We start from the raw sequence: 5,622 nt of genomic DNA on the forward strand, positions 1-5,622 counted from the left end.
TTTTCTGTTGTTCCATTGTTTCTGGGATAAGCTATAGAAGTCCCCCCCCTGCCCTGTCCTAGTTTGTTTCTCCATTGCTGTGACAAAACACTCTGACCAATACCAACTTGGGGAGGAAAGGGTTTATTCAGCTTACATATCCCAGGTCATAGTTCATCAGGGAGCCCAAGGTAGGAACTCAGGGCAGGAACCTGGAGGCAGGAGCTGGAGCACAGGCCATGGAGGATCACTGTTTACTGGCTTGCTCCCCTGGCCCCTGCTCAGCCTGCTTTCTTATGCAACACAGGCCCACCTGCCCAGAGGTGGCATCACCCACAGGGGTCTTGTCCCTTACACACCATCCAACAATCAAGAAGATGCCCCACAGATATGGCCACAGGGCAGTCCAATGGAGGAAATTCCCCAATTGAGGCTCCCTCAACCCAGGTGTGTCAAGTTGACACTAAAGCGATCCAGTACATGCCCTTAGTAAGCTGACCATAGCCTGACCGTACTGCATGCAGGTGTGGGACCACACTGCTGCTGTGCGAGGCGTCGAGAGCTCCTGATAGCACAGCTAATCCCTTCTCTGGCCTCTTTGGTTTGTTTGATTGTTTTGAGACATTATATAGCCCTGGCTGGCCTCAAACTCACGGAGATCTGCCTGCCTCTGCCTCCCAAGTGCTGGGATTAAGGTTGTGAGCCACCGCACCCTGCAGACTTGCCTCTTTGGGTTCTGTATGGCAAAACTATATGCAGGAAACAAATTCACACACCACCCCCCACCTTTTACAGCCCTGCAAGGATTCTACCCAGGTTGGCAGCGGTGGGGTGCCTCCTTCAGGGAACTGCGCTTGCCTGGTAGGCTCTTGCCAGAGTGGCCTGGGTGTGTGTGGTGGGGGTACAGAGTGCAGCCTGCCATCCTTTATGGTAGATGCTATACTGGTAGGGAGCTTGGAGAGCTGTTTGCCCTCAGAGACTGGGAAAAGTCATCCTTCACTTGGTCCTGTCCAGTTCCCAGCTCCTCAGGTGAATTGTGTGTGGGTCGGTGGGTACCTGTGACTCCTGCACAGCAAGACGCCCTGACCTTGTGGGAGGGTCTGGGCCTCACGTGTCAGCACAGGGGATCACCACTCACTCGCTGGCCATATTTGCTCTTCCTTTGGCCTAGAAAGAACCAGAATTTTCTAAGGTACTTAAAATTCCTCTCAATATTACAAAGTAAAATTTTAAAAACAGAGCTTCCCCACGTGCAGTGGAGGCTCGGCCTGCACCTGATGCATCAGGTGTGGGAAGGGGACCCTGTCCCCAGGGTAGGGGACCCTAGACATTTGAAGGCTGAGCTTGTATCCTTGGAGGGGTCTCTTCCACCCTGTCTTCCCCTTGAACTGTCTGGCTACCTGGATGTAAGCTAGGAATGGAGGCCTTGACTGGTCCACCCCACATGCTTGCGATGACCCAGTAATCACTCAAATGCTGCTTGGCCTGGAGGCTTCACGGGAACTGCCCTCCCTGACTCTTCTCATGACAATTAGGAGTGAAATTGTTTGACAACTTGTCTCCAAAGCCCAGACAGCTCCTCAAATCTTCTTTCTCAGATCACTTCCCCTTTTCCTCCTGGCCCACCTCTTCCCCGTCAGCACCTCCACCTCCAATGCTACCCCTCCACTGGGCCCCCCTTCCCAGTCATCAGTTCTTCCATGGGGATCCCCCAGGATTCTCTGGGCCTGTTAGCAGCCCTCAGATTAACTCAACAGTGTCACTCCCTGAGGGTGGGTCTGGCTCCCCTGAGGCTGTGAAGCACCAGTCTTAGGGGCCCGGGGCCTGCACTGTCCACCCCGCCTACATGGTCCTAGGGGCCGGCAAACAGCTGTGTGCAGTCTGCAGGAACCAAGCTTAGGCAATCACCATGGGGTTCACAGCTGTGAGGGCACACCATTTGGCGGTCCTGACCTGATGTCAGGACAACAAAGACGGCACGGTGAACAAGCACCAGCTCGCTGTCAGTACTGTCACTGTCAGAAGTGCCTGGCGACCTGCACGGAGGGCAGGTGGTACAGGAGTGTCAGTGGGGAGGACAAGGACAGGGAGGGGCCTGGGGGAGATGTGGACAGGATCCTGGAAGCGGAACTTGGTGTGGAGCAGAAGAGTGACCAGGGCATTGAGGGTCCTGGGAACGTGGGGTAGCTGCAGGGGCCAAATGACCCTGTGACTGACATCTGCCAGGCAGCTGACAAACAGCTATTCACACTTGAGTGGACCAAGCCTCCCCCACTTTTCTTCCTTCTTTCTGGATGACCAGGCCACACTGCTATGGGCAGACTGGAATGAGCTCCTCATGGCCACCTCCTCCTTCCATCTGTCCATTGATGTTCGAGATGGCATCCTCCTGGCCACAGGTCTTCAGGTGCACAGAAACTCAGCTCAGCCCATTCTGCAGGTGTGGGAGCCATCTTTGATCGGGTGCTGACAAAGCTGGAGGCCAAATGTGTGACATGAGGATGGACAAGACAGCACTTGGCAGCCTGTGGGCAGTCATTCTGTTTAAGCCAGACACCAGGGGCCTCTCCAGTCCTGGGGAGAGGGAGGTCCTGTGGGAGAAGGTGCATCACTGGGGACTTGCAGTCAGAAGTACCCTGAGCAGCACAGCTGGTTTGCTGAGATGTTGCTATGTCTTCCTGCCCTCCAGTCCATTAGCCTTAAGTGTCTAAAGAATCTGATTTTCTTCAAGCTCACTGGCAACACCACCACTGACTTTCCTCATGGAGATGCCCCACCAGCTAGCCTAAACCCAGATGCATGTGTGCACCACATGTGGCAGAGGACATGAACCTGGGCAGGGTGGATGAGGAGCACAGAACAGAAGGGGCCTCCCTGACTTCCAAGGGGTTCCATCAACCCTTTGCAGGGTTTGATCTGCACATCAGAGGGGACCCCAGATCCCTGTGATGACTAGACGTCTACCTTCAGTGGCCTTGAGTCTCTGAATTTGTTGGGGTCTCCCATGATTTGGAGTGATTTCTCATCCCCCGGCTCTCTCCCAGCACAAAGCACTGGCCCTGCTCCCAGGACCTGGCTTCATTATCTGAAGTGTAGAAACAGAGCTCCCCTAGAGAAAGGTGTCAAGGGACAGGCCCCCAAACTGATGGACATGGGAATAGGGCTCTGCCAGCCCTTTGTCCTCCCATACCTGGCAGTGGGTGCAGAGGGAGAGGCCCTGCCACTGTCTCCCATCCAGAGTCCCCATTCACATGTCACCTTCTGGAGTCAGACTGAAGAATAACCAGAAGTGGAGGGGCTCATGGAGATGGAGGAACGAAATGCTACTTTTAATTTCATGTGAGGATAGAGACTTACAGTTAGACTCAAAGAAGTACTGAACGTCCCCAAGTTGACTTAAGAAATGCCAGTGGTGGTGTGGTGTGTGGCAAACAGGGCCCTCAGGAGGTTTGTCCTTGGGGCTCTCCAAGGCTGTATCCCCCTTCCTCACCCACCCTGGGGGAGGGCTGGGGGCTGGTCTGTGTGAGCCTCCCCTTCACAGCTCTTCCTGGCTCCAGGCACACACACAGCTAAGCTGGGAACAGGGATCCTCACTGAGAACTGAAGCGGGGTGACCAGCCTGCAGGGGTGGGTGTGGGCTGCATGGTGTTTGCCCTGGACCTCCTCTTCTGGTGCTTTTCCTCTCATTAGCTCTAAAAATTGATTTCCAGTTTAAAAAAAATCTTTAAAACAGAATTACTTCCAGTGCACCCAAGGACCCATCATGGTAGTCTGTGCTTGAATTTCCAGGACTATGGAGGCTGAGACGGGAGAATCAAAAGCTTGAGACCAGCCTGGGCAGTGTAGGGAAATCCTGTTTCAAAAAACAAAATAGGGGTTGGGGATTTAGCTCAGTGGTAGAGCACTTGCCTAGCAAGCACAAGGCCCTGGGTTCGGTCCTCAGCTCTGAAAAAAAAAAAAAAGACAAAAAATAACAACAACAAAACTAGCTGCTCTTACCACGTACCTCCCCCTTTCTCAGAGTAACTCTTCCTGATTTTCTATGGAAGACCCTCTGACCCACATTGTCTTATAGACTAGATATGTTGACTTGAGACCAAGATTTTTGTGTATTTTTTTACACGTGAAAGGTGCCAGCTGGCGTGGTGGCACATGCCTTTAATCCCAGCACACATGCCTTTAATCCCAGGCAGAGGCAAGAGGATCTCTGTGAATTCGAGATCAGCCTGGTCTACATAGGGAGTTGCAGGCCAGCTGGGGCTACAGGGAGACCCTGTCTCAAAAAGACTGAAAAAAAAGAAAAAGAAAAGAAAAATGCCAAAACATTTGAAAAATAACAAGGCCCTGGGTTCGGTCCTCAGCTCTGAAAAAAAAAAAAAATTAACAGTGCCCTAACAGCCAGTGGAGGTGAACGCAGCCATAGAAGACACTGCTCACCTAAGCACAGACTGAAGAGATCTCCAACCAGAAGGACCCTCGTCCATTTGAGGTTCTGTGGCAATCTGAGCATCAGTAGGAGCCCTCCACACTGGCCCAACCAGCACTGCTGCGCATTGTCCCAAGGGCCCCGAACTGAAGGATGTGGAGTGGTGACACTGTGTGTGATTCTACTCAGAACGCCACATGATGACCTCTCTTAGTTTGCCTTCGCTGTGACAAAACACTCTGACCAATAAAAACTGGGGGAGGAGAGGGTTTATTTGGCTTACATCTTCTGGGTCACAGTTCCTCACTGAGGGAGCCCAAGGTAAGAACTCAGGGCAGGAACCTGGAGACAGGAGCTGAAGCACAGGCCACGGAGGGTCGCTGCTTACTGGCTTGTCCCCTGGCTCCTGCTCAGCCTACTTTCTTATACAAACTAGGCCCTCCTGCCCAGGGGTGTCACCACCCACAGTGGCCTGGGCCCTCCTACAACACTCAGCAATCAAGAAGATACCCCAGGCTAGTCCAAGGGAGGTGATTTCCCCAATTGAGGCTCCCTCAACCCCGGTGTGTCAAGTTGACACTAAAACTGCTCAGCACAATTGACAGACACCTTGTCAACTTGACACAAATATATCACTAATAAGCCACAAGCTTTTCATTTCTTGTCCCAAAATATGATTTTAACATTAATATCACAACATAAGATAGTACAAATTTAAAAGTCTCACAGTCCTGCTCTCTCCCTGCTTCCCCGACCTGCACCACTGGCTAACTCTCCTGGCCCGCTCTCCCGCCCTCAGGCCTCTCTGGGGGTAAGTCTACCATGCAGCCCTCCACGCCTTGACTCCACCAGCCTCGCTCACCCTTCCATCTCCCCCGCTGTTCTCTACTCCTAGCTTGGGCCCTGTGCCATTCCTAGTCTTGGGGCCCCAGACACCTGGGGAGCCACTGCTGATTCCTGACCCTGTTCACCCCCACTCACCGGCTTGGTGCCTTCCTTGGGCCCCAGAGGCACTACCTCTAGACCCGGCCCCACCCCCACGTCTCTCTGCTTCCTGATCCTGCAACACCCGCCAGCCTCTTTCTGGGGCAGACAGACTCTTTCTGGGGCTCCAAGGCTTACCTTGCCTCTCCCTGATCCTTTGCATTCAGTACAACCCAGCTACTCAATCCACTCCCTGGGAAATCTTGGTGCTTATTCCAACCCCATCAGCCTTT

At 53.1% G+C, this 5,622-nt stretch overlaps 1 pseudogene; it reads left to right on the forward strand.

Moving 5' to 3' along the window:
• Positions 1-1,825: 1,825 nt before the first annotated feature.
• On the forward strand, positions 1,826-2,768 carry LOC103735360 (annotated as a pseudogene).
• Positions 2,769-5,622: the final 2,854 nt, after the last annotated feature.

This window comes from Nannospalax galili, unplaced genomic scaffold (assembly GCF_000622305.1).
Source record: "Nannospalax galili isolate Female #2095 unplaced genomic scaffold, S.galili_v1.0 scaffold197, whole genome shotgun sequence".
Taxonomy (NCBI): domain Eukaryota; kingdom Metazoa; phylum Chordata; class Mammalia; order Rodentia; family Spalacidae; genus Nannospalax; species Nannospalax galili.